Source organism: Vulpes lagopus, chromosome X (assembly GCF_018345385.1).
Source record: "Vulpes lagopus strain Blue_001 chromosome X, ASM1834538v1, whole genome shotgun sequence".
In the NCBI taxonomy this organism is placed as follows: domain Eukaryota; kingdom Metazoa; phylum Chordata; class Mammalia; order Carnivora; family Canidae; genus Vulpes; species Vulpes lagopus.
In genome coordinates this window covers 47,928,298-47,940,341 of record NC_054848.1, presented here as the reverse complement: position 1 = coordinate 47,940,341, position 12,044 = coordinate 47,928,298, and positions in this window count along the sequence as shown.

The window sequence follows — 12,044 nt, the reverse complement described above, 5'->3', positions numbered from 1 at the left end:
ATACTCATCTTCATCTGATGATGTTAGGTTGAAGGTTACCTGATGTGATGTCTAACTGAATTACAAAAGGTGGGAGAGCTTTGGCCTTAGAATTTTCTTCCCATTCTATGAGTGTATCCCTTTTTTTCCCTAACATGATCTCTATAAAGGGTACTTGGAAGGCAAGTTTTGATGGCAAAAGACAAATCATTATGCTGGATAAAAAAATGTTTTACAATCATTCAACAATTCCCTATCTTGGGTTCTGAACATGTGTAGTTTTGTAGGTATTTACTCCTATACTTAAGATAGTTATATTACACAGATTCAAATATGAACCACAATACCAAAGTTGTTCTAACAAATACACATGTACCCACAATAAATATAGACGCACTTGTATTATTATTTTTCACATGTACTTCCACTAATTTTTATAAGCCAGTTTCTTCATTTAACATCATCTCTATTACTTCTATTAGCTCTCCCATGATGTCATCTCTATATTTCAGAAATGCTTCAAGAAAAGATTTCCTACATGCTGGTGGACTTAGTACTTGCTTTTTATCAATGATCCTAAAGACTTAACCTAGTCTTTACAATAACAACAATAAATTTTAAACGCCTGCAATCAAGCAGAGTCTTCAGAGAGTCTAGAACAACTTTATTTAAAAACTTAGTGAAAATTTAAGAGGCATAAATGTTTGCTTTAAACAAAGAAATTTATACTAAAATATAAATTCTCTAAAACTGGGCTGCTGTGTTTTATGAAATTTTAATTTCCTAGATTAAATACCCATAATACTAAGTGAAACGGCATAAGAAAGATGCCTTTTATTCATTGAAGGCAGAGTATAGGGCCTGTAAATTTGTGGTTCCTTAAACCAAACTGTCCCCACTACTGACTGCCACATAACAGAAAAACTAAAGTCACATAGGAGGATTGATTGCAGGGTAGAGAAAATCAATTTCCATTTTTCATGTGCAATGATCTGTTGATCACTTCTGACAAGAGTTTATTTATTTTTTCTATCTCTCATCTGAATTATGAGCCTCTTTACTGGATTTTAGAAAATGTCTGCGCCAGAGATCCCTCAGTGCAATTGTTCACATCATTCATCTCCTACTTTATTTCAAAGAGGCCTCTGCTCTTCTACACTAATCCCAGACTTTAAATAACTTGTCTTTCTCTCAAAATAACCAGCTCGTTCGGGGAATTAATTGCCCCATCCCAAGGTGATGGATATCTCTCATTATTGCATTTGTGTAGAAGCTAGGCATTAACTTTCTTCTCACCCCAAAACACCCTGATTTGTACCTAAAAGTACTCATAAGATGATTTCAAATATTTAAGGAAACTCTGCTTTGGTCCTAGAAGGTATCCATATTAACCTTGTTATGGATGATAGAATTCTCATTGACTTCCTACTTGTGGAGCAAGTTGGAGCCTGTGCAATTGCTAGTACATCCTGCTATACCTGCATTAATTCCTCCAGCAAAGCAGAAAGATCAATACAGAAACTTAACTTCTTGCCCCTTACTTAGGTAAACCATGATAGTTGATGGGATTTGCTCAGTCAGGACCCTGTAGTGTTGTGCATGACTGAAGTTCACACTGCAGATCAATTCCACTTTGCTGCTTAAGGTCCTGTTAATATTACTAATTTTATACATTTGACAGTCTAAATTTATACATCTGATTAATCAAAGTATCTAACTAAGGGACATATTGGTATTCAAGTGAATTAAAGATGGCCTGTGTATATTGGTCCCTATATTGTTTACTTCTTCACAGCAGGACCATTAACTAAAAGCCCACCAGTACCAAATTCAAAATTTACACATGTAATAGTTTTCAGTAGATCTGAAATAAGCATATATTTAGTCATTTAGTGCTTGCCTACTTTGCATACCCTACAAAACTACATCCAATATATGTTATCCATAATTAAGACAAATCCTGTGGCTCTGAAACACCAGTGCCTGCCTTCAGACCTCTCTGACCCAGAGACTCCAACTCTAGCTGCTGAGTCATTTGACCGAAATATTTAAACAACTCTGTTATTTCCCTCTCCCAAGAATCGCCTTTCCTTCTTCCCCTTCTGAGTAGTACTTGAAAGATTCGGAAATTTGTGTGAAAGACATCTTCATACCAACAAGACCATTGTACTCTAAGTAGGATAAACTCTATGATACGTCATAATGAAAATGTTGAAAGTCAAAGGCACAGATGCCCATAATGGTTATATACAAGCCATTCATCACATACAAGATATTTTTAATTTAAAAAGTCAGTGTCTTTTTTAAAGATTTATTTATTTATTTATTTATTATTTATTTATTTAAGACAGAGAACATGCATGGGGGGAGGGGCAGAGGGAGAGAGCAGACTCTAGGCTGAGCATGAAGCCCTATCCAAGGCTCCATCCTTACGACCCTTAGATCATAACCTGAACCAAAATCAAGAGTCAGATGCCTAACTGACTGAGCCATTCAGGATCCCCCAAAGATGTCAGTATCTTTTCAGCATAAAACTTGGTGGCCAAAACTGTGAAAGGAGCCTCGGTGTCCATCGAAAGATGAACGGATAAAGAAGATGTGGTTTATGTATACAATGGAATATTACTCAGCCATTAGAAATGACAAATACCCACCATTTGCTTCGACATGGATGGAACTGGAGGGTATGATGCTGAGTGAAATAAGTCAATCGGAGAAGGACAAACATTACATGGTCTCATTCATTTGGGGAATATAAAAAATATTCAGAAAGGGAGACAGAACATGAAAGACTCCTAACTCTGGGAAACGAACTAGGGGTGGTGGAAGGGGAGGTGGGTGGGGGGTGGGGGTGACGACTGGGTGACGGGCACTGAGGTGGGCACTTGACGGGATGAGCACTGGGTGTTATTCTATATGTTGACAAATTGAACACCAATAAAAAATTTATAATAATAACAACAACAACAACAAAACTTGGTGGCCAGTGGAATGATGTATTCAAGGCACTTTAGTACCAAAACCAAAACCAAAAACAACCCCCAAAAAACTTTCAACTGTATTCAGTGAAACTGTCCTTCAAAAGTGTGGGAGAGGGGTGCCTGGGTAGGTTGGTTGGTTGAGCATCCAAGTCTTGGGTTTCGTTGGGGTTGTGATCTTGAGGTCATATGATCAAGCTCTAAATTCAGCTCCATGCTTGGTGCAGAGTCTGCTTGAGATTCCCTCTTCCCTCCTCTGCCCCTCCCCATGCTCTCTCTGTCTCTCTACAATAAATAAATAAAAACTTTAAGTGTGTGATAAATAGATACTCCCAAATAACCAAATGCCAAGGAACTTCACTACCACTACAACTGCTCTGTAGGAAATGCTAAAAGGAGACCTTCAGATTGAAATCAAAGGATTCTAGGTAATAATTTATGGACATATGAAGATAAAAAGATCTCTGGTAGAGGTTGAAAAAATACCAGTAATCTGTAGTTTTGATTTATATCTCCAACTTATATAATCTACAAGATATAAAGACAAATACATAAAAATAAACATAAATCTATGTTAATGTAATTTGTAATATTAATTACATAGGTGAGGGAGGATTGAGCTATAAAGTAGTAGAGATTTTGTTTGCAACCGAAGTTAACTTTGGCTTAATTAAAAGTAGATCATCATAACTTCAGGTTGTTATATAATCTGTCTGGTAACCATAAAATATAAGGCATACACACACACACACACACACACACACACACACAAAGATCAAAATACATCAAAAGGCAATTAAACACAAACACAAGCAGCAATGGTGACATCCACATACCAAAAAGCCGCAAGACATACAGAAAACAAATGACAAAATGGCAAAAGTAAGTCATCTATCAGTAAAGACTTTAAATATAAATGGATTAAATTCCGCAATCAAATGCCAAATATGGTTGGAATGGATTTTTAAAAGACACACACAGCATGCTTCTACAGTATCCTTTCTATAAGACAAACAGTTTAGACCTAAGGATGCATATAGGTTGAAATTGAAAAGATGGAAGAATATTTTATTTGAAAGAGAGAGAGAGAGAGAGAGAGAGAGAGAGAGAGAGAGCAATCTGGGGGCGGGTGGCAAAAGGAGACAGAAAGAGTCTTCAGCAGGGTTCACACCCAGCATGGGGCCTGACATTGGGGCTCAATCTCATGCCCTTGAGATCATGACCTCAGGTGAAATCAGAGGTCATACCCTTAATGGACTGAGTCACCAGGCACCCCTGGAAAAATATATTCAAATTGTAATCAAAAGAGAGCTGATATCAGGCAAATCATACATTAATGTAAAACTTGTCATTAAAGAACAAAGGGAAATATATATTGATAAAAGTTTCAAATCACCAAGGAGATATAACAATTATAAATACCAGAACACCAAAATATACAAACCAAACATTTAAAAACAATAACGGGTGAAATAGGCAGTTCTACAGTAATGGTTGAGAACTTCAATAGCTAACTTCTCGTAATGGATGGGCCAAACAGGCAAGAATATCAAAAAAGAAATAGAAGTGTTTAACAACACTATAAATCAATGAGACTCAACAGACATATAGAGAACATTCAATAACAGCAAACTACACATTTTTTCCAAGTGAAAATGGCACTTCTCTAGAATAGATCATTTTTATGTCACAATAAAGGTCTTAATACATTGGAAAAGATTGAAATCATACAAAAATATTTTCCAATCACAAGCAAATGCAAATAGGAATCAATAGCAGGAGGGAAACTGGAATATTCACTGATGTGTGGAAATAAAACACACTATTAAAAAAATGACCAAAGAACAAACCAAAAGGGAATTTAAAAATATGTCTAAATAAGTTATGAAACCACAATTTATCAAAACCTATGGAATGCAGTTAAAGCAGTGCTGTAAGGGATATTTATAGTGAGAAAAGCTTTTAAAAAGAAAAAAAAAGATTTCAAATCAACAAATTCATCTTACAACTTAAGGAACTAAAATACAAAGAATTAAACTCAAATCTAGTAGAAGGAAGGAAATAATAAAGACTAGGTGAGATATGAATAAAATAGGCTTTCGAGAGTTAAAATGACAGAGGATTACGGGGACCCTAAAACATGTCCTGTACCTCAAACACAGCTAGATGATTATCAAATCATTCTGAACACCCAAAAAAAGTCAGTCAGAGGTCTGAGAGAACAAAAACTGTAAGTCCACAAGTAGAAAAACAACCAACTTTTGGAAGATTCTTTTAACACACAGACTAAAACATAGCCAGGATCTAGGTTTTTTGTGTTTTGTGTTTTTATTTTCCTTTGGTTTTTGTTTGTTTATTTGTTTGCTTGCTTGCTTGCTTGCTTGCTTGGGTTTTTTCTTTTTTCCTTTCTGAAAAAAAATGATGAGATGGAGAAATTCATGCCAAAAGAAAGTATGGGAAGTAGTACTGATGGCCAGGGATGTAATCGATACAGCTAGACGTACAATGTCTGAAATATAATTTAAAACAATGATTATAAGGATACTACTGGGGCCTGAAAAAAGCATAGAAGGAAATGGAGAATCCCTTACTGCAAAGGTAAAAGAACTAAAATCTATCAGGCCCAAATTAAAAAGGCTATAACTGAGATACAGTCCTATGTGGATGTATCACAAAAATGAGGATGGAAGAAGCAGAGGAGTGAATCAGTGATATAGAAGATAAAATTGTGGAAAATAATGAAGCCAAAAAGAAGAGTGAAAGAAAGGTAATGGACCATGAAAGAAGACTTGGGGAATATAACAACTAATTTTTTTAAAGATTTATTTATTTAATCATGACACACACACAGAGGCAGAGACATAGGTGGAGGGAGAAGCAGGCTCTTCACAGGAGCCTGATGCCGGACTCGATCCTGGATGCTGGGGTCATGACCTGAGCCGAAGGCAGCTGCCCAACCGCTGAGCCACCCAGGCATCCAGAATATAACAACTAATTAGAATAACACTCATATCATAGGAGGCCCAGAAGATGAAGAGAGAAAAAGAGGCAGAAGGTTTATTCAAACAAATTATAGTTGAAAAATTTTCTAATCTGGAGAAGGACACAGACATCAAAATCCAAGTAGCACAGAGAACTCCCATTAAAATCAACAAAAGCCAAGCATCAACAAGGCATATCATAGTCAAATTCACTAAATATACAGACAAGGAAAGAATCCTGAAATCAGCAATGGCGGGGTGGGGGGAGGGGAGTCCTTAACCTACAAAGGGAAGACTTGTCAGGGTTGCAGCAGATATGTCCACAGAAACTTCACAGGCCAGAAGACAGTGGAATGATATATTCAATGTGCTGAATGGGAAAAAATATGCAGCCATGAATTGTTTATTCAGCAAGGATGCCACGCAGACAAGGCAAGATAGAGTTTTCCAGACAAACAAAAACTAAAGGAGTTTATGACCATTAAAACAACCCTGCAAGAAATTTTAAGGGGGACACTATGGGTGGAGAAAAAATTAACAAAAGCAACAAAGACTAGAAAGGACAGGAGGATGTCGCCAGAAACACCAATGCTACAGGTAACACCATAGCACTAAATTCATATCTTTCGATAATTGCTCTGTTGATGGGCTAAATGATCCAATCAAAATACAATAGGGTATCAGAATGGACCAAAAAAACCCCGCAAGATCCATCTATATGTTATCTACAAAAGACTCATTTTAGACCTAAAGACTGAAAGATTGAAAGTGAGGTATGAGAGAACCATTTATTATGATAATGGACCTCAAAAGAAAGCTGGGGTACCAATCCTCCTATCAGACAAATTAGATTTTAAACCAAAGACTGTAATAAGGGAAGAAGATTGACACAATATCATACTTAAAGTGTCTTTCCAACAAGAAGATCTAATAATTATAAACATCTATGTTTCTAATTTGGGACCAGCCAATTATATAAACCAATTAGTAACCAAAATAAAAAAAACCCTCAATGATAATAATATAATAACAATAGGGGAATTTAACAACCCACTTACAGCAATGTACAGATCATCTAAGCATAAAATCAACAAGGAAACAATAGGTTGAGTGATACATTGAACCAGATGGACTTAACAGATCTATTCGGAACATTTCAGCCTAAACAGCAGCATACACATTCTTTTTGAGTGCATATGGAAAATTCCTCAGCATAGATCACATACTGGGTCACTAGTCAGGCCTTTGCTGGTACAAAAAGATTGAGATCATACCATGCATATTTTCAGACAACCATCACACGTGGTCATGGTATATATTCCCTTTAATATCCTGTTTAATTCTAATTGCTAGTATTTTGATGAGCAATTTTGCAACAATATCCATCAGGGATATTGGTCTATAGTGTGTTTTTTTTTCCTACTACCTTTGTCTGCGTTTGGTATCAGAGTAATAGGGACATCATAGAATGAGTTAGGAAATATTCTTGCCTCTTCAATATCTTGTGATAATTTGAAAAAGATTCGTGTTCATTCTTTACATGTTTGGATGAAATCACAGTAAAGCCATCTGGTGCAGAGCTTAATGCTGTCGTTTGGAGATTTTGTATTACTGATTCAATCTACTTACTTCATTCAGACTTTCTATATCATCATAATTCAGTGTTCATGGGTTCTGTACTTCAAATAATTTGTCCATTTCATCTAGGTTATCCAATTTTTGTTGTTTATACTAATCTACATTCTTTCTATTTATGTAAAACTAGAGTAATGGCCCACTTTAATTTCTGATTTTATTAATTTGAGTCTTCTTTGTTGTTACAGTAAATCTAATAAAAGTTTGGTCAATTTTGTTATCTTTTCAAAGAAAAAAGTTTTAGTTTTATTTATTGTCTTTTTTATTCTCTATTTTATTCATGTATTTTTATTTATTTTTGGTTGATTTTTTACATGTTTTACTTAAATTCAATTTGCCAACATATATTATAACCCAGTGCTCATCCCATCAAGTGCCCTCCTCATTGCCCATCCCACAGTTACCTCATCCCCCCACTCACCTCCCCTTCTGCAACCCTTTGTTTCCCAGAGTTAGGAGTATTGTTAGGAGTATTTTTAAAAATTTATTTATTCATAAGACACACACACACACACAGAGAGAGAAAGAGAGAGGAGAGAGAGAGAGAGAGAGAGAGAGAGAGAGAGAGAGAGAGAGAGAGGCAGAGACACAGGCAGATGGAGAAGCAGGTTCCATGCAGGGAGCCTGATGTGGGACTGGATCCCGGGTCTCCAGGATCACACCCTGGGCTGAAGGTGGCGCTAAACCGCTGAGCCACCCAGGCTGCCCAGTATTCATGTATTTTTTAAAGAAAGCATTTTCTTTTCTTTTCTTTTCTTTTCTTTTCTTTTCTTTTCTTTCTTTTCTTTTCTTTTCTTTCTTTTCTTTTTTCTTTCTTTTCTTTTCTTTTGTTTCTTTTCTTTTCTTCTTTTTTCTTATCTTTTTTCTTTTCTTTCTTTCCTTTTCTTCCCTTTTCTTTTTTCTTTTCTTTTCCTTTCTTTTCTTTTCTTCTTTTTTCTTTTCATTTTACCTAGCTAACATACTGTGTGCAATATTGGTTTCTGGAGGAGTAGAGTTCAGTGATTCATCACTTATACACAACAGCCAGTGCTCATCATAACAAGTGCCCGCTTTAATACTCATCACCCATCTAGCCCACCAGTCACCTCCCTCATCAACCCTCAGTTTGTTCTCTATCCTTAAAAGTCTCTTATGGCTTTTTTTCTCCCTTTTTTTTAAAAAAAAATTATTTATTTATTTATTTATTTATTTATTTATTTATTTATGAGAGAGAGAGAGAGAGAGAGAGAGAGAGAGGCAGAGATACAGGCAGAGTGAGAAGCAGGCTCCATGCAGGGAGCCCGATGTAGGACTCAATCCCATGACCCCAGGATCATGCCCTGAGTCAAAGGCAGATGCTCAATCACTGAGCCACCCAGGCGAACCTCTTATGGGTTTTTTCCAACTTCATTTTCCCTTTCCCCCTTCCCATATGTTCACCTGTTGTCTTTCTTAAATTCCACATGAGTTAGATCATGGCATGTCTTTCTCTGACTGAGTTACTTCACTTAGCATAATACACTCTAGCTCCATCCACATCATTGCCAATGACGAGATCTCATTTTTTGATATATATGTATATATATATCTCCCACCTCTTCTTTATCCATTCATCAGTGATGGACATTTGGGCTCTCTCCATAGTCTGGCTATCGTTGATAATGCTGCTATAAACATCAGGGCACATGTACTCCTTCAAATCTATATATTTTTATCCTTTGGATAAATACCTAATAGTGCAATTGCTGGATCATAGGGTAGTTGTATTTTTAACTGTTTTTTTTTCTATTTTTAACTTTTTGAGGAACCTCCAAACTGTTCTTCACAGGGGCTGCACCAACTTGCATTCCCACTAACAGTGCAAAAGTATTCCCATTTCTCTGCATCCCCTCCCCCACACCTGTTATTTCCTGTGTGGTTAATTTTAGCCATTATGACATGTATGAAGTGCTTTCCAACCTGGTTTTGATTTGTATTTGTCTAATGATAAGTGATGTTGAGCATCTTTTCACTATAAACCACATTTTAAGACACATCTTTGTAAGCCATATGGAAGTCTTCTTTGGAAAAGTGTCTGTCTATTCATGTCTTCTGCCCATTTCTTAACTGCATTACTTGTTTTTGGGAGGGGTGTTGAGTTTTTGATAAGTTCAGATATGTCTAAGTTCAGATATGACATTTGCAAATATCTTCTCCCACTCAGAAGGTAGTCTTTTAGGTTTATTCATTGTTTCCTTCAGTGTGCACAAGTGCTTTGTTTTGTTTCGTTTTCCGTTTTGTTTTTACCTTGATGAAGTCCCAATAGTTCATTTTTTATTTTGTTTCCCTTGCCTCCAGTGACATGTCTAGTAAATGTTGCTATGGCTGAGGTCAAAGAAGTTACAGCCTGTGGTCTCCTCCAGGATTTTGATGGCTTCCTGTCTCTCATTTGGGTCTTTCATCCATTTTGAATTTATTTTTGAGTGTGATGTATGAAAGTGGTCCAGTTTCATTCTTCCGCATGTTGCCATCCATTTTCCCAACACCATTTGTTGAAGAGGCTGTCTTGTCCTATAGATATTCTTTCTTTCTTTCTTTCTTCCTTTTTCTTTCTTTCTTTCTTTCTTTCTTTCTTTCTTTCTTTCTTTCTTTCTTTCTTTTCTTCTTTCTTTCTTTCTTTCTTTCTCTTTCTTTCTTTCTTTCTTTCTTTCTTTCTTTTCATTTCCTATTTTATTTTATTTTATTTTATTTTATATATTTTTTTGGAGTTCGATTTGCCAACATATAGTATAACATCTAGTGCTCATCCTGTCAAGTGCCCCCCTCAGTACCTGTCACCCAGTCACCCCATCCCCCCCCCACCTCCCCTTCTACTACCCCTTGTTTGTTTCCCAGAGTTAGGAGTCTCTCATGTTGTTCAACGTTAGTTGACCATATAGTTATGCATCCATTTCTGGGTTTTCTATCCTGTTCCATTGATCTACGTGACTGTTTTTGTGCCAGCAGCATATTGTCTTGACCACTATAGTTTTGTAATATGACTTAAAGTCAGGAATCGTGTTGCGTCCAGTTTTCCTTTTCATTTTTGAGATTGCTTTGGCTATTCAGAGTCTATTATGGTTTCATACAAATTTTAGGATTGTTTGTTCTACTACCATGACACATGCTATGCTGGTGGTATTTTGATACATAAGCATTAAATGTGTAGTTGCTTGGGGTCATTTTAACAATATTTATTCTTCCAATCCATGAGCATGGAGTGTGTTTTTCCAATTCTTTGTGTCATCTTCAATTGTTTAAGTCAGTGTTTTATAGTTTAGAGTGGGCAGATCTCTTACCTCTTTGGTTAGGTTTATTCCCAGGTAGCTTGTGGTTTCTGGTGCAATTGTAAATTGAATCAATTCCTTGATTTCTCTTTCTGCTACTTCATTATTGGTGTATAGAAATGTAACTGATTTCTGTATGTTGCTTTAGTATCCTGTGACTTTATTGATTTTGTGTATGAGTTCTAGCAATATTTTGGTGGAGTCTTTCAGATTTTCTACATAGAGTATCATGTCATCTGCAAATAGTGAAAGTTTTACCTCTTCCTTGCCAATTTCCATCCTTTTATTTCTTTTCTCTTTGTGATTGCTGATGCTAAGACTTCCAGTACTATGTGAAAGAACAGTAGTGAGAGTGGACATCCTTCTCTTGTTCCTGACCATAGAGGAAAAGCTCTCGGTATTCCCCCATTGAGGGTGATATTAGCTATGGGTCCTTCATATATGGCCTTTATGATGTTGAGGTATGTTCCCCCTAGCTCTATTTTCTTGAGAGGTTTTATAAAGAATATATTCTATACATTGTCAAATGCTTTTCCTCTACCTATTGAAAGAATCAGACAGTTCTTATCCTGTTTTTCACTTACGTTGTGTATCACGTTGATTGATTTGTGAATATTGAACCACCTTGAAACACAGAAATAAATCCTGCTTAATTCTGGTGAATGATTCTTGTAATGTAATGTTGGATACAATTTGCTGGTATTTGGCAATAATTTCGGGATCCATGCTTATCACAGATATTGGCCTGTTGCTCGCTCTTTCTTTCTTTCTATCTTTCTTTTTCTTTCTTCTTCTTTCTTTCTTTCTTTCTTTCTTTCTTTCTTTCTTTCTTTCTTCTTTCTTTCTTTCTTCTTTTCTCTCTTTCTCTCTTTCTCTCTCTTTCTCTCTTTCTCTTCTCTCTTTCTTTTCTTTCTTCTTTCTTTCTTTTTTCCTGGAGTCTTTGGTTTTGGAATCAAGGCCATTTTGACCTCATAGAAAGAATCTGGAAGGTTTCCTTCTGCTTCTATTGTTTGAAACAGTTTCAGAAGAAAATGTTTTAACTCTTCTTTAAATGTCTGGTAGAATTCCCCTGGGAAACCATCTGGCTCTGGACTTTTTTTTTTTTTTTTTTGAAGGGGGGGGGTGGATTTTTGATTGCTGATTCAATTTCTTTGCTTGTTATCAATGTGCAAATATTCTCTTTCTTC